Raw genomic sequence first — 22,656 nt, forward strand, 5'->3', positions numbered from 1 at the left:
CACCAAGGCTCAGTGAATAAAGTCGAGGGCTACCTTATATTTTCTGGTATTTCCAGTTAAAGCTATTTTTGAGTAATAATGCAGGCAGATTTGCTTTTTGTCTGTGACGTTGCAGTTTATGGGCTACATGGACCAGTCCAGAACCTAATCAATGGTACGATGATGATAATAATAATAATAATAATAATAATAATAATAATAATAATAATAATAACAACAACAACAACAACAACAATAACAACAACAACAACAACAATAACAATTTATTAGATTTGTATGCTGCCCCTCTCTGCAGACTCGGGGGGGGGGCTCACAACAATAATAATAACAATGTGATAATGTAACAAATCTAATATTTTTTAAAAAGCATCTAAAACTCCACCATTTAAAAAACCATACAACACAAGCATACCATACATAAAACTATATAAGCCTGGGGGAGATGTCTCAATCCCCCATGCCTGGCGATATATGTGGGTCTTAAGCAATTTACGAAAGACAAGGAGGGTGGGGGCAGTTCTGATCTCTGGGGGGAGTTGATTCCAGAGGGCTGGGGCCACCACTGAGAAGGCTCTTCCCCTGGGCCCCGCCAGATGACATTGTTTTGTCAACAGGACCCGGAGAAGGCCAACTCTGTGGGACCTTATCGGCGGCTGGGATTTGTGCGGCAGAAGACAGTCCCGGAGGTATTCTGGTCTGATGCCATGTAGGGCTTTATAGATCATTACCACTGATCGGCAGCCAATGCAAGCCATGTTCCTCAGTGCCTATGAGATGAATCCAGGAACTTGGTCCCATCCTAAATCTTGTAAGGCAGGTCTTTTGCAAGGGATCGGATCAATTAATCAAGGCAATTAGAAAACAGTTCTTGATTCAGAAAAGTCAGCACCCCCGCCCAAAACCTGTGCAGCTAATAAATGAAGTGCTACATCACTTGAACTTTCTTTTGGGTGTGGAAAACCAGAAGCTTTCAGATTCAGGTTTTCCCAGATGTGCCTAGATGACAACCTGCTTTCTTGCAACAACACGTATGGGTGGCAGCAAGAGGAGAAACTGGAATGGCCCATTCCTTAAACTGCAAAACAAAATTGAGCATACATAAAAGCCTTGTGTGCTCATCGATAAACTATGCAATTATAAATTACCACAGTCACCTCTCTGCCAGACCACATGCCTCAAAGCCTTGGCATGGTTCATACATGGCGCTAATCAGGGGTGAGTTCTAACTTACCTCATTACCAGTTAGCTTCCTTCATGCACACACACAAAAATGAAATTACATTTTTTTAAAGAAGCTAAAAACAAGATGACGATGCATGTGCAGTGCCAGAAACACGGCTTCTGCACATTTTTTTTTAAAAAAAAGATGGACAACAACCGAACCAGATGCGTAATGTCATAATGACAAAACCAGCAAGTTGCTACTGGTTTGGGTGAACTGCTCTGAACCAGGAGGAACCCACCTCTGGTGCCAATCCATAAGGTAGCTTGGTTGGTGCAGCTTAGGGGGCTATAGAACCAGGAGCATCCTTTGCAGCCAAGTGTCTATACTTTCCCATATTAACTCTATTCCTTCTTGTTAATTGTACTCTTTAGGCAAAAGAGGATTGATTGATTAGTTGATTGATTATGTGCCATTAAGTTGTATTTGACAGCTAGCAATCACACAGACTTTCTCCATGACAATCTATCCCTAACTTGTTCTTTCAAGTGTTTGTATACTTACCAAAAAGTGGTAAGTATACAGAAACTGAGTCCATCCACTTGTTATTGGTCATCCCTTTTTCCTCTATCCTTCCATTTTCCCCAGCATTACAGCCTTCTCTGGAGAGATACGCCTTCACATAACATGTCCTAAGGAGGATAAAAATCTCATCACCAGAATCAAACACCTAGCTGACCAGGAGCACTTAAAAACTGAATTGAACAAATTCAAAGATGTATTAATTTCTAATGGATTCAAAAGAAAAACAATTACAAACCTAATCAAAAAAGAGACATCCCCCCAAAATCAAGACCAAGAACAGGATAATGGCACCACTCTCCTCCCTTACATCAAAGGCACCACAGACAAAATTAGTAAAATTCTCCACAAACATAATATCAAAACTTCATTTGTCACTGGCCAAAAAATATCAAACATCCTAAGAAACCCAAAAGATAAAATCCAACTCGAAAACCAAGGAATCTATGAAATCCCTTACAAAACATGTGCAGCCACATACATTGGACAAACTAATCGAAGAATAAACACACGCATTGCAGAACATAAGAATGCAGTCAAAAAAGAAGAAAAAACTTTCTCCCTTGTCCAGCACATTAAAAAAACAGGGCATGAAATTGACTTTGAAAAAACTAAATTACTTTCCAAAACAGTACACGTATATAAAAGAATAATCATGGAGGCCATAGAGATAGAAAAACACCCCCTCAGCATGAACAAACGAGATGACACGTCCCGCCTATCAGAGATTTGGAAACCAACCTTAAACAAAAAAACATATCATAATCATCACCATGTCAATTCTTCAACTAAATGTGATTCCACCAACCAATCAAATCATTAAAACATAGCCACCCAATCTATTTGCAACATTCAAACCAAATCTCCACCCCCACCACTATTTATAAGGAACAAATGGCAGTTGCAAACTAACTATATTTACAGCAGCACGAAGCTTACAACTTCAGCCTGATTATGGTGAATGTGATTTCACCGAAACGTCGCATAGACACTCAAAATATTACACGGGGCAAAACCCGAACTCAGAACAATCTACACACACACACACACACACACACACACACACACACACATATTCACACACACACAATACACATTAAAAGGTTATAGAGGAGATAGTCATAGTAAAATATATCTATGAAAGAATAGAAAAGAAGATATAGTAATAGAACATATCAATGAAAGAATAGAAGAAGAGATATAGGAATAGAAGAAAGGTATAGGAGATATAGGAGAGCAATAGGACAGGGGACGGAAGGCACTCTAGTGCACTTGTACTCGCCCCTTAATTTGACTATGGTGATTTTTTTCCTGAACTGAAAACTCTTAACTGAGAACTCTGGGTTGATTTTTTTATAATTATCAGTTGGTTTGTTTTCTTCACTGTCCATGATATTGTCTAACACAAAAGTTCAGAAATATGAAAGGACGGATAACCCCATGCATAAATCAATCACACAAACTAACCATCATTAGCACTGATGATGTTACCAAGTTTGGATAATAAAGAGTTTGCAAGGAAATAACCAAGGTCAGAGTGCAACAAGGACCCTCATTTCAACACCGAGCTACAAATGTTCTTCTTTATTGGGACAAACCAACCATTGTAGTTTATTCAACAACCATGGTGAAAGTATAGGCAGACCTTGGCTTATGGAAGAGAGAGACAAATATTGTTCCTGTCATCTTTGTGCTGTCCCTGAAAGCTGTCTCTAACTTGGTTTTCACATTTCAGTGGCTGAATGTAGAAATTATGTTGTGTGGAATTCTATATTGGCTGAAGAATTCTGGGAGTTGATGTCCACATATTTTCAAGAGATGATTTATAGCAACTCTTATCTGCTGGGACTTCTTTGTTGGTTCAGCTATATACAATGCAGCAAACAAACAAGAAACACAATCATGAAGATGGAGAAACCATCAGAGTTGATTAGTTCTATTCTCTATCAAATATGTCCCAATGACCTAAGAACATAAGAAGAGCCATGCTGAATCAAGCCAAAACCCATCAAGTCCAGCATTTTGTGTCACACAGTGGCCCACCAATTATCCATGGGGATCTTGAGCAGAAAGAGGAGGCAAAACTCTCCATTTCCCTTGACCCCCAACAAATGGTACCCAAGGGAATCCTGCCTGCCTCAACCAACATAGAGGCGACACTTAGACATCCATTTCAATAACCACTGATACACTTGGCATCCATGAATCTTCCTAATCCTGCCTTGAAGCTATCATGACCGCCGTCATGACCTCTTCTGGAAGTGAATTCCATAAACCAATGACCCTCTGGGTGAAGAAATATTTCCCTTTATTTGTCCTCATTTTCTTACCTATGAGCTTTAGGGAGTGCCCGCTCGTCCTAGTGTGTGATAGAGAAAAGAATTTTTCTCTATCCACCTTTTCTATCCCATGCATGATTTTTTACACTTCGATCAAGTCACCTCTTAAACACCGTCTTTCAAGGCTGAAGAGACCAAGTCGTTGCAACCTGGTTTCATAAGGGAGGTGCTCCATTTCCTTGATCATTCTTCTTGCACTTTTTTGCACCTTTTCCAGTTCCATTATATCCTTCTTGAGGTGTGGTGACCAGAACTGTACACAATACTCCAAATGCAGTCTCACCATCTATTTGCACAGAGGCAATACAACACTTTGTATTGCCTCAGGATCTCACAACCAATACTCCACATTTCTTTTGTCACTATGAATCTTTCTCCTTACAGGGGATATTCATACGATGTGCAGTTACACTTATGCAAAAACTGGTATGGTAGAGCCTTCTTGGGCAACTCTATGTCATGACGTTTCACCTATTCAGCTGCAGACCTGAAACCATTCCAACCGAGAATCGGGCTATGTTCAAACAGGGATAATTTTGTGTTAGCAAGTTCTGTAAATATTAAAATGCATAACAGAGATTTCAACAACCGGCAATTAACCCAGCATTGCATTTTCAACCCACATCTTGAATAGCTAGGCACAAAAACACAATAAACCCAGTCAGCTGCCTCAACATATGTGTGCACTGAGCTGTGAGATTCTGAAAATCTCAGATACTCCAGCACAAAGGCAGGGAAGTAAGCTCAGCACCTCACATTGTTTGCTCTAGCCATCTTTTGTGAAGTGGCATGGGTAAAATTCTAATGAGTTTCTATCCCCCTGAAAGGACTTTTATTTTTGCGGGTGAGATAGAATTTTGTTTTTATTGTGAGATTACAATAGAAATTACAATAAATTACTGTTTTCAAAATAAGAGCAGCAAGCTTGAAATAGCTCCCTGGAATGCTTACTCATTACAAATACACACAGAGACACATAAATGTTTTCTTCTCATCCACTCCCACACAATGTTAGCTTTAAAAGAAGTCTAGGAGTGACTAATGTAGTGGGATACAGAGACTGCATGTGTCAGTGAAGTACAAGTATTGTTGTATTGTATATTTGCTATAAGCAGCGGTGGACTATGAGCCAGAATGCTAAATTGCACTTGCTGCTGTGGCTCGTAAGTTCTTGTGGGACCAGTGCAATATTGCTGCTGCAATTGTGGAAGTAGCGAAATTGTGCCATGTTTCGGCAAAGTTTTACCTGCGGCTCCGTGCGCGATTTTGCTACCTCCACAGGTGCAGCAGCAAAATCGCGCTGGTCCCGCAAGAACTTACGAGCAGTGGCGGTGAGTGCAATTTAGCGTTCCAGCTCGTAGCCCACTGCTGGTTTTAAGTTTTGAGCCTTGTCTTGAATCTGTGGATGGGAGTAGATCTCTCGATATCTTAATAAAAAACCCGAAAACCCTAAATTAAGATTCCCAATAAATCTTAAATGAGTAACCTTTTTTAAAAGTGCATTGCAGTAAGAAATACAGTTTTTTCCAACATACACTAGATACACATATATTCCCACCATGAAACTCTCCTTTGGGACAATCAACAAGTAAGCCGTCCATCTACTTTAATTCACTGTACATGGGGCTGCCCTTGAAGAGTCTCTACAACAACATGGGAAGTTATGTATACTCCTAGAACAGAGCCTCCGCTGAGGGAGCTGCATATGGAGCCAGTTTGTTTTCAGATCCAGTTGTTTTTAATCTTTAAATCCCCTAACCCCCAACATTTTACCCTTAGGCTATCCACGGTTGACCTCTCCAGATTCCTAAGAGGTCAGTAAGGGGGGTGCATAAGCGCACTAGCATGCCTTCCATCCCCTACCTTATTGTCTCTCCTGTATCTCATATCTCTTCTCTTCTATCCCTATATTCCTATGTTTTCTCTTCTATTCTTTCTTTGATATACAGTGATCCCCCGGGTATTGCGATACCGATCATTGCGAAATGGCTATATGGCGATTTTGCAACCCGGAAGTAAAAACACCATCTGCGCATGCGCGCCCTTTTTTCTATGGGCACGCATGCGTAGATGGCGCCGGGCAGATCAGCTGCTGGGCGGCTTCCCTAGGTCTTCCCCCTCTTGCTGGCGGGAGGGCGAGCGGCGGGCATCAGCGAGGAGTTTCCCCACCGCCCACGCAAACTCCTCGCTGCCGCTCGCCCGCCCTTCGCCCGCCCACGCCGTTCATTCTCGCCACTTCCCAGCTGAGTCCTGAAGCGAATTGGCTTCAGGACTCAGCTGGGAAGCGCGAGTGAGCGGCGCCAGCGAATGGCTTGTCCGCCGCCTGCCTGCCCGCGCGCTTGCCCGCCCACGCCGTTCATTCTCACCGCTTCCCAGCTGAGTCCTGAAGCGAATTGGCTTCAGAACTCAGCTGGGAAGCGCGAGCGAGCGGCGCCAGCGAACGGCTTGTCCGCCGCCTGCCTGCCCGCGCGCTCGCCCACCCACGCCGTTCATTCTTGCCGCTTCCCAGCTGAGTCCTGAAGCGAATTGGCTTCAGGACTCAGCTGGGAAGCGCAAGCGAGCGGCGCCAGCGAACGGCTTGTCCGCCGCCTGCCTGCCCGCTAGCGAGGAGCCGAAGATTGGGGGCCGCGCGGCTGTTTTAAAACATCGCCGCCGGCATGGGGGGCTTGCCAGCACCCCCTGGACCCCCAACCCGGGTTTGGGGGGCTGCTAGGAAGCCCCCCATGCCGGCGGCGACGTTTTAAAACAGTCGCGCGGCCCCCAATCTTCGGCTCCTCGCTATCGCTGCGGAAGTAAAAACACCATCTGCGCATGCGCAGATGGTGTTTTTACTTCCGCAGCGCTACTTCGCTAAAACCCGATCATTGCTAGGGGTCCTGGAACGGAACCCTTGCAATGATCGGGGGATCACTGTATTTTACTTTGAGTGTATCCTGCATAACCTTCATTGTATATTATTGTGTTTTGGATTATCTAAGTAACTAAGTAACTAAGTAACTAAGTAACTAAGTAACTAAGTAACTAAGTAACTAAGTAACTAAGTAACTAAGTAACTAAGTAACTAAGTAACTAAGTAACTAAGTAACTAAGTAACTAAGTAACTAAGTAACTAAGTAACTAAGTAACTAAGTAACTAAGTAACTAAGTAACTAAGTAACTAAGTAACTAACTAAGCAAGCAAGCAAGCAAGCAAGCAAGCAAGCAAGCAAGCAAGCAAGCAAGCAAGCAAGCAAACAAACAAACAAACAAACAAACAAATAGGACCAGGGTTTCTGAGGGACTGCCTTTTCCTACTTACATTAGATCTTGCAAAGAAGCTTTGCTGCAGGCACCATTAGCTAGGGATCTACACTTGGTGGGAACTTGGAGATGTGCCTCTTTGTTGTGGTGCCTGCCTTATGGATGGTGAAGGGCTACCAAAATGTTTACTGCCACACTGTGGGCGTGGCTTATGCAGGACGTCCTGCATTCTCTTTCAACATCTTTCAGTGCAAATTGGGTGCTCTGGGGTGGAGCTCCGTTTTCAGTACCTCACTGGGTTCCCCTCCATCCGGGCAGTAGCCCACCCCTGCTTATGGAAGATCCTTCCCCCCAACATTAGAGTGATCCCATCCAGCAAAGGACTGCCATCTTCAGTGCTCCTGGTGCACCCTCCAAAATGGTCATGTGCTTCTGTGAATGTGCAGCAAATGAAATCTTGCATGAGGAGGTGCTCGAGAGTGAGATTTCGACGATTTTTGCTGATATTTTTGCTTCTGTGCGTGCACAGAAGTAAAAAATCAGCAAAAATCACTAAAATCTCGTTCATGTGAGCGTCTTCACACAACATTTCGCTTGCTGTGCATATTCAGAAGCCAAATCTCTCATGGGGGCGCTACTGGAGTGTAGCTCCTGATCGTTCTGGTAGCAGGTCATCTATGAACCCATTCCTTCTGACATTCTAGAAGACTTCAGGACTGGTGACCAGGCCTGGTGTTTCCATAGAATCTGAAGTTCTAGAAGTTCCATGGTAGTAGAGAACCATTTTAAAAATTCTCTCTCCATTTAAGATTGTATTTTGGGATTTTATGTTATTTATTACTATAGATATTATATCTGCATTTGCTGTTTTTGCATTTTTGGTTTCATGTATTGTTGTATGTTGTCCCCAAAGTGGCTTTCGGTGAGATGGGTGGCTATATAAATTTGATTAATAAATGAATAAATGATGCTGATTATTCTGCACATATAACACTTGTACTCTGGGAGCTGTACAGTATTGGCTTCCAGTGTGCTTCTGGGTGCAATTTAACATGCTGGTTGTTACCTTTAAAGCCTTTCATGGCTTGTGACCAGGTTACCCAAGAGACTATTTCTCCTCTGATGTTTCTAATCATCCAATTCAGTCAGGCAGGATAGCCATGCTTCAAGTCCTAATGGCCAAAGTATGCAAGTTGGTAGGGTTAGGGTTAGAACCTGAAGCATGGATGTGATTTTTCAAGCCACAATTTTCCCAGTTGCCTCTTCCTCTTGACCCATTCACACTTTCTTCCTGCTTCACTTTATTCCATTCATTCTGATCACTCTATTTTATATTCACTCTATAATTTCATCATCATAGAAACATAGAAACATAGAAGTCTGACGGCAGAAAAAGACCTCATGGTCCATCTAGTCTGCCCTTATACTATTTTCTGTATTTTATCTTAGGATGGATATATGTTTATCCCAGGCATGTTTAAATTCAGTTACTGTGGATTTATCTACCACATCTGCTGGAAGTTTGTTCCAAGGATCTACTACTCTTTCAGTAAAATAATATTTTCTCATGTTGCTTTTGATCTTTCCCCCAACTAACTTCAGATTGTGTCCCCTTGTTCTTGTGTTCACTTTCCTATTAAAAACACTTCCCTCCTGGACATTCACTTTTTTATTTTAAACTTCACTTTTTTATTTTAATACATACATTAAGCTTTTCCCCACTGTATTTAGCTCACATGTATGTTTCTCAACACACTTTTTAATAGCAAACTGTAATTTATCCTTACAACAAAAAATTCATTCCAAAACACTCCACGGGCAACTGCTGTGACTATGATTATTTTGCTAATTTTGTCTACCATTGCTTTCTCTTATTAAAAACTTTTGACTATTATGGCACAAGGTATATTGTGACTTGGAATGTAAACAAAGTAAACGATAAGGAACATGTATCCCTGATTTGGGGAAGTTGTTGCATGTATTCAAGGAAGTAAAGGAGCAAGTTTAATTATAGTGGAAGGCTAAAATGCATATTAAAAATAAGAATTGGTGTCATCTAGGCAGCTATGGTTTTGTTTGAAAGCATCATCTGTATGTTGGTGATATAGGTGGTCCTCATTTGGTGACATTAAGTGAAGCAGTCCCTAAGTGAAAATACAACTGTGGTTATGGTCTTATTTTAGCTTTCCTTTATAGACCTGCAAAGGTCATTAGTACAAAGATTGGTTGTCAAATTACTTTTTTGTCACCATCATCTCTGAACAGTCAACTCAACGAGGCAGTTAAATAAAGTCTATTTGTAACTAAATTCCTAGTGAGTGGTGATAATGGAAGAATTGGACATGAGTTTTCATAAACCATCACCCAATGCTCTGAATAAATGCAATCAAGAGAAAAATATACTCTTCTGAGTGACAATAATAGAAGGGTAGGAGTGAGAAGAGAGGGTACAGGAAAAAGGGCAATTGAGTCATTTGAAAATCCAAGAATAAATGAGAATGATGATTATTCAATGTCTATCTGCTCAGTGAAAAAAAGCTATTCTGTATTTAAGGTTTAATCAAAAGTCTATTCATATATACAGATGGCAAAGGAACAACTATAAATAAAAATGAAGATTTGGTTTCAATGTTTATGATGACAGATTAACACAATTAAGGATATGAGGTGATGAGAAATTATGAAGGTAATATTAAAAATAGATCTGGGGGGGAATTATTTGAAAATAAAAGATAAGAAATGAAAGCGGAATTACTATAGAAAGATAAAGTAATAGTTATACAAGAAAAGTATGAGGAGATAGATTGATTTCCCGGTAGAATGAATGGAATATGGATTTAAGGAAAGAGATTAAGGAATCTGCTCTGTGGTTAACGCATCAAACTACTAACTGGGAGGTGGAGAGTTCTAGTTCCATCTTAATCATAAAGCCATCTGGGCAGCCTTAGACCAATCAGTCAGCCACATTCTCAGCATTAGGAAGAAGGTAATGTCAACCCATTTCTGAAAAAAAAAATCTGCTCAAAACAGAATGAAAAGTATGGGATTATATTAAAATAGAAAGAAGGATGCTGCTTGGAATTCTGATCCAAAAGGCTGTAGATAAGGAAAAAAACTGCACATAAGCAAATCCTGCAAAAATACAGATGGGAGGAAAAGGTTGCATGATGCGTAGAGAGGTGAAAAATAACTGCAAAGAATATAGTCAAACAGAATGAGAAATTTTTAGGATTAAAAGGCAGAAAAAATAGAAGTAATTTTGGTAGGAATAAAATGTGGTTTTTTAACAAGCAAATGAAAAGGCTAAAGAAGAACTGAACTGAAGAAGCTTCTTGCATGAGAAGCAAAACGTTGTCAATGAGAATAAAAAAATACCCCAAGGAAATCCAGTCAACTACAATGACCTGGATGATTGAGAATCTTCATAGACGACTAAAGAAGAAGCCTTCAGCAAAGTGAAGAGAGTTAAAAGTAAAAGAGATGAGAAGATTTGGACAGTGAGGACAGCTGGAAGGAAAGAGAGAATGAGTGAAGGGAAAAGTTTTTAAAACCATACATTTATAGAAAAAAAGACTGATTTTTTCCCCCTTTGATTTAGAGAGGTGGCCACCTATTTTAGAGTTGATTCACTCCCACTCCTAGCAATTACAAATATTACAAAGGCATCAAAGGATCAGAGAATACTAGGCTGCAATCACATGCAAGATTTTTTTTAATGCATTCCAACGTCCTAAAATGTTTCCTTTGTCCACAAATAAGATGGGCATGAATAAGGCTTTTCTACAGACCAAAGGCCATCACATATGGAGGGTTAAACATATGAAGAACGATTGAGAAACCAAATATGCATAGTTTAATAAACAAAAGGACCAGGGGAGAAATGTTAGCAGTGTTACAATATTTCAGTGATTGCCACAAAGAAGAGGGAATCAAACTATTCTCCAAAGCACCTGAAGTAGAACAAGGAGCAATGGGTGGAAAGTAATCAAGGAGAGAAGCAACTTGGAACTAAGGAGAAATTTCCTGACAGTTAGAACAATTACTCAGTGGAACAGCTTGCATCCAGAAGTTGTGAATGCTCTAACACTGGAAGTTTTAAAGAAGATGTTGGATAACCATTTGTCTGAAGTAGTATAGGGTTTCCTGCCTAAGCAGGGGGTTGGACTAGAAGACTAGAAGACTTCCAGCTTTGTTGTTGTTGTTGTTGTTGTTGTTGTTCTTCTTCTTCTTCTTCTTCTTCCTCCTCCTCCTCCTCCTCCTCTTCTTCTTACTACTACTACTACTAGTACTACTACTACTACTACTACTGCGATGTCTGCAGAGAGGGGCGGCATACAAATCCAATAAATACTACTACTACAACTACTACTACTACTACTACTACTACTACTACTACAATCACAACATCTGGCTAATTAATTTTTTTAAAAAACCCTCTACACTACTTAGCCTTGTACAGTATATTTAAAATGAAATATGTTATTAAAAAAAGTATGGTTGATACATAGTTTCAACTGCCACATTGTACAAAAGGGATTGTAGCATGAGCTATCCTTTAACTCAGTTAGGTTTTATTTCACTTTTGCTTTAAATGCCATAACTCCATTGTTCTTAATCCAGGTCTTTTTAGGGAGACAGATCAACTGAGGAATGCTGTCACAGTCTTTTTTTTAAAAAGTGTTCTACAACTTCTGGCCTTGCAGAATACAATATTTTGTTTCTAAGTACACTGCAGATTTTTGCTGGATGAAATAAGACATTTAAACTAGCATAACGTTTAGCCCTCAGAGGCAGGAGCCTGACAGACGTATATGATTACCCCTCCTCTTTTTGACACCATCTGGGGTCTTGTTTCATGTAATAAGGAGGTGTACGCTAGAGCCGGAGCCTATGTACATACACACATGCATTCAACCCTTGTGAGAACATAGAGATTATGACATTGAAACGCATTGATGTAACTATGTAAGACAGGACAAAAATATTCAATCCCTTTCAGGTGGGATTGTAAGATTGTTTTGCTAAAATGGCTATGTTAACGCATCTCTTTAGTATATTGTTAGAGGCATAGTGGTTCACGTGGTTAGGATGCCAAATTGGAGGTTAACAAGCCCTTGTTTGAGACCTGTGGGCAGGGTAAGCTACTGTCTTTTGCTGCATCTCCTGCTGGGCACATGAAAGGACCCCCCAACTGGGCATCCCCCGGGCAACAGTGATGTCACCTGCTAATCCTATGAATATTTAATTCCTTTCAACCCAGAAGTGCCTTGGAGCTTCTGACATGAGTGTGATGGGGTATGTTGTTTAACATTAAAAATGAAAGAAATCACACCACTGAAAACGGACAAGTTTGCCTCCTGATTTCAGCCACAGAGGGCAGGAAGGGCTACAAAAACAAAAACAAAAAAACAGCCAATTTGCCTATCAGCGGAAGGGCTCTGCGTTGCAATTGATTTTGACTTAATGTGTTATATGAATTCAACCCTTATGGTTTGTGATCTGTGGTTTATGGCTTAGCATGCTGCATAAACCAAGCCACTTATGTTTTATTCAAGAAACCATGCTTAAGCCAAGCATGGCTTAATGCCACTGGTGTAGCAAGTCAATACCACTTCGCACAAAAGGTCAGCTAGGCGGTAGCAGCAGCTAGCTGCTATTGGCTGATCTCAAAAGTAAGGAGATCTGCTTAATTCTTGGTCAGGAGATATTCCAAACCCCCGACAAGAGATACAGAACTGCTGGTAAATGGGAAATAAAAAGAAAAGAAAAGAAATCCTGTTGCCAGAGATGTCCATAAAATCAATCAAGATTAAAATTGACTTGAAGGTGATTGTTGTGGCCTGTTTGCATTCTGCACAATTAGTAATGGATCCAGAGGACTCAGAGACAGCGGAAGCACGGTGAAGGTATCCTGTGTTCCTGAAACCCAAGACTGACAGCGAAGAGGACGTGGTGTCAGAGACTAAAGAACAACCAGGGATTTCTGAACCTCCTGAGATGAGTGATTCAGTAGAAGAGTAGGAGCCTCTTCTTCTTTTTTTTCGGGTATAAAATTTTTCTTTATTTTTCTTTCAACATACAATAAAATAGCATGAGCAATAAAAAACACAGAATCAATGCTTAAAATAATAATTAATAATATTTCTTAGATATGTTAAACATTCAGAGAGAGAAAAAAGCGCTAATAGTACTTTCAATATGTACTTTTTATCCTCTTCTTTGCTAAGTTAATTAAAATTAGCCACACATGAGATATATTTCATCTACAAATAACAATATTATGAAATCTAGTCCTTATATTCCCTTTTTCTATTTATAACAAAACATAAACCTCCTAACATCTTAACTCAATATCTAATTTAACCCTTTCATCTCTGTGTTAACTCCTTATCCAATGCTGCCACCAGTCCTTATTTCATCATCTTGGTCTTTAATAGATTAAAATTAAATCATCATGTATTTCTTCAAAAGTAATTAAAAGAAAATACTTCTCAATTATTTTTAGTTTCCAACCATTCATAAAACTTTCCCCAAATCTTATAGCAATCACACTCCTCTTTATCTTTAAGTTTTAAAGTAAGCCTATTCATTTCAGCACAATCTAAAATCTTACGCAATATTTCTCCTTCATCTAGAATTTTATTCAGCTTCCAATTTTGTGCATATGCTATTCTATATGTATAATCAAATATATTTCTTCTGTATTAAAATAGGAGCCTCTTCATGATGATAGGATTCGCAGGGCCTCTAGGAGGCAAGAGTGGTTACTCAGGAGGAGGTTTACTCATGAGTAGAACTGCTGGCTACTGGGCCACACCCTCAGGCTAATTAAGGAGGGGGTCACATGACACTTCGGAGCAGAGAACAATGCAGTTAATTCCAGAAAATCTAGTTTCAGCTCTTGTACTTGGCTTGTGTTTAAAAGAACCACATTTTGGGCTTCCTTAATGAGCTCCAGGCTTCCAGCCAACTTCTGTAAGTCTACGATAAGGACTATTACCACAGTCTAGTAATTATTGCTGTGTTTACTTATTCTTGGGACTCTGGTCAGCAGTAAAATCTTTAATACTAAAATCCAGTGGTGTGCATCTTATTTTGAGGGCCTTGACGTTGGGAAAAAACAGTGATTTGCTGTTACTTTGATAGCCTTGGCTGGTGATTAGCTGTTTCTTTTCTATCTAAGATTCAATCCCTGAGTGTTTATCATCGCAGATGGGAATGGGCAGGGCAGGGAAGAGGAGGTAACAAGCACCTGGTTTGGGGGGGGGGGGTTGGGAAGAAAAAGTGCCTTGTTTGGGTGATGTTTGGGAGATAATTGAGATGTTCTCACTTCTTAAGAGTGAACACAATTCAAATTGACATACCACTCCTAAACAGCTTCCAGCTTTTCTGCTGACTCCAAATCTGAGTGTCAATTGAAGATTAAATTGGAACCCCTAGCAAATGATCAAAGTGTTGCAGCTACCTTTTGATGGTATCCCTTTGGCACAGCATCTTCAAGCCACAAAAAAGGTTTTGGAATTCTAGGGTGAAAAACACCACAAGCTGCAGGCAACCTTCACACAGATCAATCTAATTTCCAGAATTCAGCAATAAAACTGGGGATCCAGAGAAGATGGCTTGCTCTGAATCACAGTCAAAAACGAAACTGTCCCTTCTAAACATTGTGCTGAGAGCTCCCAAGAGAGGAAATGTGTAGCTTGTTATTTTGCAGCAGCTTGGAAAAATGGATCCGGCTAGCTGCCGCCGCCCCTGGATTCTGATGTTATAAAATCATTCCACGAGGAGCTATTATGGTAAATGGGCAAGAAATTGCATGAAACAAGAGCATGTTTCAAAGTGGAGTACTTTTGCCAGTCAACAGAATTTAATTGCTTCTGGCCTTTAATAAAATGCCCCCTCCAATGTGAGAATCTGGTGAGGAGGGTGGAGGGACAGGACAGAATCTTAGAAGAGATAAACTATTTGCCAACAACTCCATTGGCAGAAGAATGTTATGTTGCTAAAATCACAGGAAAGCAAAAACCATTTGATCTCATTTTTTAAAAAAATACAAATGTTTTTTTGTACAGTGATATCTTTAAACTAGAGTTCCCCAACCTCCAGACTGGGAGAGGCAAGGGGAAATATGGGATGGCTTTGTGGGATGTTTAGTCGCCCACATGTGTGTATGCATGCGTGAACACCTGTTGGTCACTGAATGGCGCCCAAAGTGTCTGTGATGCCTGTAGCAATGATCACACGAATGGGGCTGCAATCACCTGTACAAATGGGGCATCCATGGCAACACTTGTGTGATTGGGCTTGTGCGCTCGTGCATATGCTGGAATCAGCTCCCTCCAGAGATTCGCACTGCCCCCACCCTCCTCGCCTTTCACAAGAGCCTTAAGACCCACCTATGACGCCAGGCATGGGGCAGCTAGACCATGCCCACGCTTTCCTGACCATTAAATGTTAAGTGTGGATGTGACTGAGTTAATTGACTGCTTTTTAATGTAATGGGATCTTAGCTTATAGTTTTAACTAATTATATTTGTATACATATTGTTTTTTGTATTGTATTCTGTGAGTCTTCAGAGAAGGGTGGCATACGTCTAAATATAACAATAACAATAACAATAACAATAACAATAACAATAACAAAACAATAACAATAACAATAACAATACAACAACAACAACAGCAGCAACAGCAACAATTCATGCAGCCCAATAGACTGCAATACAGTAGTTGGCCGCAGCCATAGGTTGGGGACCTCTGTCTGACCGGTAGACATTTGTGTTTTTGTGTATTCAGAATTTTTTAAAATTAAGCAAGGCTTTTTTTTAAAGGGCATGGGTGCATGGGTGTTTGACAACTTTTATTTTATTTATTTATTTGTTTTGTCAAGTACGTATTGGTGGTATACAAAGACATAACAATATTTATACATATGATACTAGTAAGAGAGAAACATTAAGGCGGGACGGAAGGCATGCTGGTGCACTTATGCACACCCCTTGCACACAATTGTGCAAGAACTAATAAACCAAGAAAATAATTACGTTATTATCCTAACCTAGCGCTATTTCTGGAGATGTAACGCTTAACTGGGGTTATGTGTCTTACTGGCAAATTTAACTTTTATTTTGAAATATTTGAAATTAGCCTGAAAGATATTTTTTTACTCCATGGTTTAAAATGCATGGTTTCTCCCCATGCCCTTAAACACAAACAGCAATAAAAAATAATTGAAAATTTTTCACAGGAAATGCAAAAAATAAAAAATAAATAAATAACAAGACATTAATTAACAAGAAATTACAGGAAATGTGGCAGCTGATAGTAAGCTTTAGGCATATTGCGTAGATACTTTCTTTTCCTCTAGAAAAAAAGGTTAAGTAAACCTCTACAAAACTTCAGCCCATTGCAAATAATAATTTTAAAAAAGAACAATAGAAGATAACGCAGCCAACTAGCTGCTTATTTTGCAGAACTCCATGTACTGTACTCGTTCCTCTCTCGGCCTCAGGAGTGTTTTGATTTTGGCAAGGTTTTCCGATGATTTTATGTCTTTATTTTCCCGTTGGTCTACTAGAAATAGCCTGGACAAATAAGCTTTCAGGGAAGGATGGAAGGGCCTTGCCTCCGTGTGTACCCCTTATTGGGCTGTCCTTATTGTGTATTTGTGTGTCAGTCAACACATGGCTTAGTAACTGATTTCATAGAAGAGGGCAGTTCAAGTTAATTTGTTTTTTCATGTTCTGATCGGTCCTACTACAACTCTTACCATCCTGATTTTGTTTTGTAACAGTTTAGTATTGCACAATTCTCGATACCAGCTCTTGGATGTGATGTGATGTGTTTATTTATTTTATTTTATTTTATTTTATTTTATTTTATTTTATTTTATTTTATTTCATTTCATTTCATTTCATTTCATTTCATTTCATTTCATTTTATTTTATTTTATTTTATTTTATTTTATTTTATTTCATTGATTGGTTGGTTGGTTGGTTGGTTGATTTGATTGATTTGATTTGATTTGTATGCCACCCCTCTCCGTAGACTTGGGGCGGCTAAAAAGTTGTATGCAAGGGTAAAATTCAGCAGGTTCTGAAAGGTTCTGGAGAACCAGTACTGGAAATTTTGAGTAGTTTGCAGAACCAGCAAATACTAGTTGGCTTCAGAGAGGGGAGGGAATGGGGATTTTGCAGTATCCGTCCCCTGCCACATCTACCAAGCCACGCCCAAAAATCTGATAGGGAAAAATTTTGAATTTCACCCCAGGTTGTTTGCCAATTTCTCCATTCTTTTACTTCCCCAGTTATCAGTCACATAGCTGGTATACATCTATAGGCACTCCTGCCTAATGATTTCCCTGTTTAGAAACTACTGAAGTTAAAATGGCCCTGAAAAGGCTAATTTACGACTGGTGTATCACACCGTTGCAGTCTGTCCACAGTCATGTGAGATTTGGTCACTTTGCAACCAGTGGAAGTACCCTGGTTGCCACATCCTGAGAGTCACATGATAACCATTTGTGTGCTTCACAGCCAGTTTCTGACAACCAGAATTGATAAGAGAAGTTGGCAGTAAACTGACAAGACCCAGTCACTTTATGTTTTGCTCAACAAATTTGGATGATCTGCTCAATGACTCTGAAGGAGTGGGGTTGTAAAGTGCATTGCAGTCAGATGGTGTCTCACATAACAACCACACAGCTTAATAACAGAGTGGCTGGTACCAATTGGGATCATTAAGTGAGCATTACCTAGGGTACAGGAAAGCCTTTATTTATGCTTTTTATAAGATGCCTTATCTTTTCTTTTATGTACACTGAGAGCATATGCACCAAGACAAATTCCTTGTGTGTCCAATCACACTTGGCCAATAAAGAATTCCATTCTATTCTGTTCTATTCTCAGGAGAAGAGCGGCATAGAAATCATTCATTCAAACAAACAAATAAATTCTATTCTATTCTATTCTATTCTATTCCCGGAGGGGGGGATGCAGTGAGAATGGATCTCCACCCCAGAGCACCCAATTTGCACTGAAAGATGTTGAAAGAAAATGCAGGGCGTCCTGCATAAGCCACGCCCACAGTGTGGTGGTAAACATTTTGGTAGCCTTTCACTGGTTATGACTGTGACAGCACCCTCCCAAGGTCACATGATCAAAATTCAGATGTTTTACAACTGGCTCATATTTATGATGGTTGCGGTGCCCTGAGGCCATGTGACCATCTTTTGTGACTTTCTGACAAGCAAAGTCAATGGGGAAGCCAGATTCACTTAACAACTGTGTTACTAACAGCTGTAGTGATTTAACAACTGTGGCAAGAAAAGTCATAAAATGGAGCAAAATTCTCTTAAGGAATATCTCACTTAGCAACGGAAATTTTGGATTTAATTGTGGTCAAGGACAACCTATAGATGGGTTATACCATTATAATCCATCACATTAGTCCAGTGTAGGTTAGTAGGTAGATGTTTTTCATCTCCCCAGTATAGGATTGATAATATATACTTAGGCGTCATATGGTTTCAGGGCCTAGAATTTCTGGCCTCATGGTTTCTGGTCTAGCATCTTTAATCACTACACCAAAATAGTTCTTGTATGCCTTTTTAAAGTTTACTATACGGAAACAATACCTTACAAAGCTAATCTGCCTGAAAATCCCAACCTTGCTTATTTTGGTGATACCATTGCCTCAAAAAACGATTTGCTCCATTTGTATTGTACTTCATCAGCGACATTATTGTCAGGGCAGGCTGAGAGTTTATATTTTACTGGCTGCAAAGGCGTTTTTAGCTTTAGCTCAGCCTTTTCCAACCTGATGCCCTCCCAAGGTGTCAGATTTCAAATGATGGAATTCGGAGGGTTTTAATCCGACAGTTCCAAAAAATCACCAGATTGACAAAAGCTCACTGGACCAGAAGGGTTGTGTACACAATAGTTTAAAAAGAGAAGCAGCTGCAGTCTAGTGATCCATACAATAAGTTAGCTACTTTGCACTCTTGGAAAAAATATGAGATTGCTATCATTATGATCTTTAACATAGTTTAACTATACTGCTAAAAAAAATTAGGCCATGTGACCATCTTTTGTGACTTTCTGACAAGCAAAGTCAATGGGGAAGCCAGATTCACTTAACAACTGTGTTACTAACAGCTGTAGTGATTTAACAACTGTGGCAAGAAAAGTCATAAAATGGAGCAAAATTCTCTTAAGGAATATCTCACTTAGCAACGGAAATTTTGGATTTAATTGTGGTCAAGGACAACCTATAGATGGGTTATACCATTATAATCCATCACATTAGTCCAGTGTAGGTTAGTAGGTAGATGTTTTTCATCTCCCCAGTATAGGATTGATAATATATACTTAGGCGTCATATGGTTTCAGGGCCTAGAATTTCTGGCCTCATGGTTTCTGGTCTAGCATCTTTAATCACTACACCAAAATAGTTCTTGTATGCCTTTTTAAAGTTTACTATACGGAAACAATACCTTACAAAGCTAATCTGCCTGAAAATCCCAACCTTGCTTATTTTGGTGATACCATTGCCTCAAAAAACGATTTGCTCCATTTGTATTGTACTTCATCAGCGACATTATTGTCAGGGCAGGCTGAGAGTTTATATTTTACTGGCTGCAAAGGCGTTTTTAGCTTTAGCTCAGCCTTTTCCAACCTGATGCCCTCCCAAGGTGTCAGATTTCAAATGATGGAATTCGGAGGGTTTTAATCCGACAGTTCCAAAAAATCACCAGATTGACAAAAGCTCACTGGACCAGAAGGGTTGTGTACACAATAGTTTAAAAAGAGAAGCAGCTGCAGTCTAGTGATCCATACAATAAGTTAGCTACTTTGCACTCTTGGAAAAAATATGAGATTGCTATCATTATGATCTTTAACATAGTTTAACTATACTGCTAAAAAAAATTAAGGGCACACTTAAATAACACACCCTAGATCTGAATGAATGAAATATTCTCATTGGATACTTGGAGTTATATTCTGTTCTTTAAGTGTTCCCTTTATTTTTTGAGCAGTGTATATTATTTTTCCTTATGTTTCATTTTTTGTTGGTGCATTAAACTGATGAACTCCATCCAGATATTACTTTCCAAATTTCCTTCTTCCTCTTGACCTATTCATATTTCCTTTTTGTGTTTGTTCTGCAGTGTCATCCTCATTTATTTGCTGTATCTAATCAAGGAAAAAGAAGAGAGAGAGAGAGTAAGAGAGTAAAGAGGGGAGGAGAGGAAGAGAGGGAGAGAAGGGAGGGAGAGAGCGAGAAAGAGCGTGCGAGCGCGATGTGTATCAATCTAACTTCTTTCATGCTGCTTTTGCCAACCGTTATTTTAGGGTACATTGGAAGAAGGAAATAGTTCTGACCTTCTATGCTTCAATTCCACTTATACTTCCCAGGGAGTAAGCTCTATAAGTTTGTAACTATTTATGCATAAGAAGAAGCGCGTGGGAAAAATACAAAATTGTGAAGGGTATGTTATTATAGACATGCTTATGCTTAAGATCTGGATACCTGGATTGTTCTTGTCACTTCCTTCCCCAATCCCACTATTTACTTTCCATGCTTTTAAATCTCCACCATTCAAATAAGAAATGTGCCTCGTCTTCCCCTTGTCTGTTCTTTTTTAAATCAGCCACCTGGGAGATTGAAAGGGTTGCTCCTAAAAGTCACTCGCAGCAGTCAAAAGAACCTCAGTAGACAGGGCTTTTAATGGAAGAGAGTGATGGGAATATTCCTAAAGGACTGCTAATGCCTTAACAGCATCCTTCAGAATAGCAATGAGGATACTTTGACGACCCTAAGAGATGTGTTAAAGGCAGGATTCCTCAGAGGAATAAACGTATACCCACACTCACACATAGGCACAGATACAAACGTAGCTACTAACAGCTGTATAAAAATCTTACCCTTTTGGAGTGCAATTGTGTACAGTAGTAACATTTTCGTACTTTAAACTGCAATGTGTGCCTATGCAGCAAAATAGAACGACCTGCTCTGATACAAGTCAGATAGCTTCCATTAATTGTTAGCCACTGATATTTGTTTGTCTGTCTGTCTGTCTGTCTGTCTGTCTGTCTGTCTGTCTGTCTGTCTGTCTGTCTGTCTCTCTCTCTCTCTATCTATCTATCTATCTATCTATCTATCTATCTATCTATCTATCTATCTATCTATCTATCTATCTATTTATTTATTGGATTTGTATGCCGCCCCTCTCCACAGACTCGGGGCGGCTAACAACAGTGACAAAAAACAGCATTTAACAATCCAATACTAAACACTAAAAAACCCCTTATTATAAAACCAAACATACATACAAACATACCATGCGCAAATTGTAAGGTCTAGGGGGAATGTATTGGTTATACATAGGGGTGGGCTACTGCCCGGAGGGGAGGGGGATGCAGTGGGGTAGCGAAAATGGAGCTCCACCCCAGAGTACCCAATTTGCACTGAAAGACGTTGAAAGAAAATGTAGGGCTTCCTGCATAAGCTACACCCACAGTGTGGTAGTAAAAATTTTGGTAGCCCTTCACTGGTTATACAGTAGATGTGGTATAACTAGTAATGGGTCACAGCTGGTACAGGCCACTCTATGGAGTGGTAGTAAAAATGAAAATGCACATGCGCAGGAAACTAAATGTTGCACAAGGATGATCGTGTGTGTGAGATTTCATCGATTTTTGGCAGGTTATTTTTGCTTCTGCGCATGCGTGGAAGCAAAGAAATCACTAAAAATTGGTGAAATCTCACACGCATGAGCATCCTCGTGCAAGATTTGGCTTCTGTGCATGCGCAGGAAGCCAGATCTTGCATGGACATATGCGCACCCATGCCGGTCTCCAAGAGGGCACCTGTAGCACCGGAGACAAGGAACCCCCACCTGGGTATAACATGTCATTCATGGTATATCTACCTATGGTAAATATATATATGATAAATTGGCTGAAGAGCTGACTTGTAAAAATTGGCACAGATATTTGCTGTGACACATTCATATATATATCCGCCAAGGTACCAATTTTAAAATTCATCATCTATTTGACATTTCTATTTCTTTATTATAGTCTCATGTATCCTTAAGCAGCATTATTCTTCCACTGAAACTCTTGTAAGGAGGTCATTTAAAGCAAAACTATGTAAAGAAAAATACTTCCCACTATCCTTTAATAGCAAAGTCTAGGATTTTTTGACTTGGGAAAGAGGAGCGATTTTTACATCTTGCATAGATATATACAGGGATGCGTTCCGAGACCGCCTGCGAAAGTCAAATTTCCATGAAGTAGAGATGCGGAAGTAAATACACTATTTTTGGCT

Source organism: Erythrolamprus reginae, chromosome 1 (assembly GCF_031021105.1).
Source record: "Erythrolamprus reginae isolate rEryReg1 chromosome 1, rEryReg1.hap1, whole genome shotgun sequence".
NCBI classification, from domain to species: Eukaryota; Metazoa; Chordata; class Lepidosauria; order Squamata; family Dipsadidae; genus Erythrolamprus; species Erythrolamprus reginae.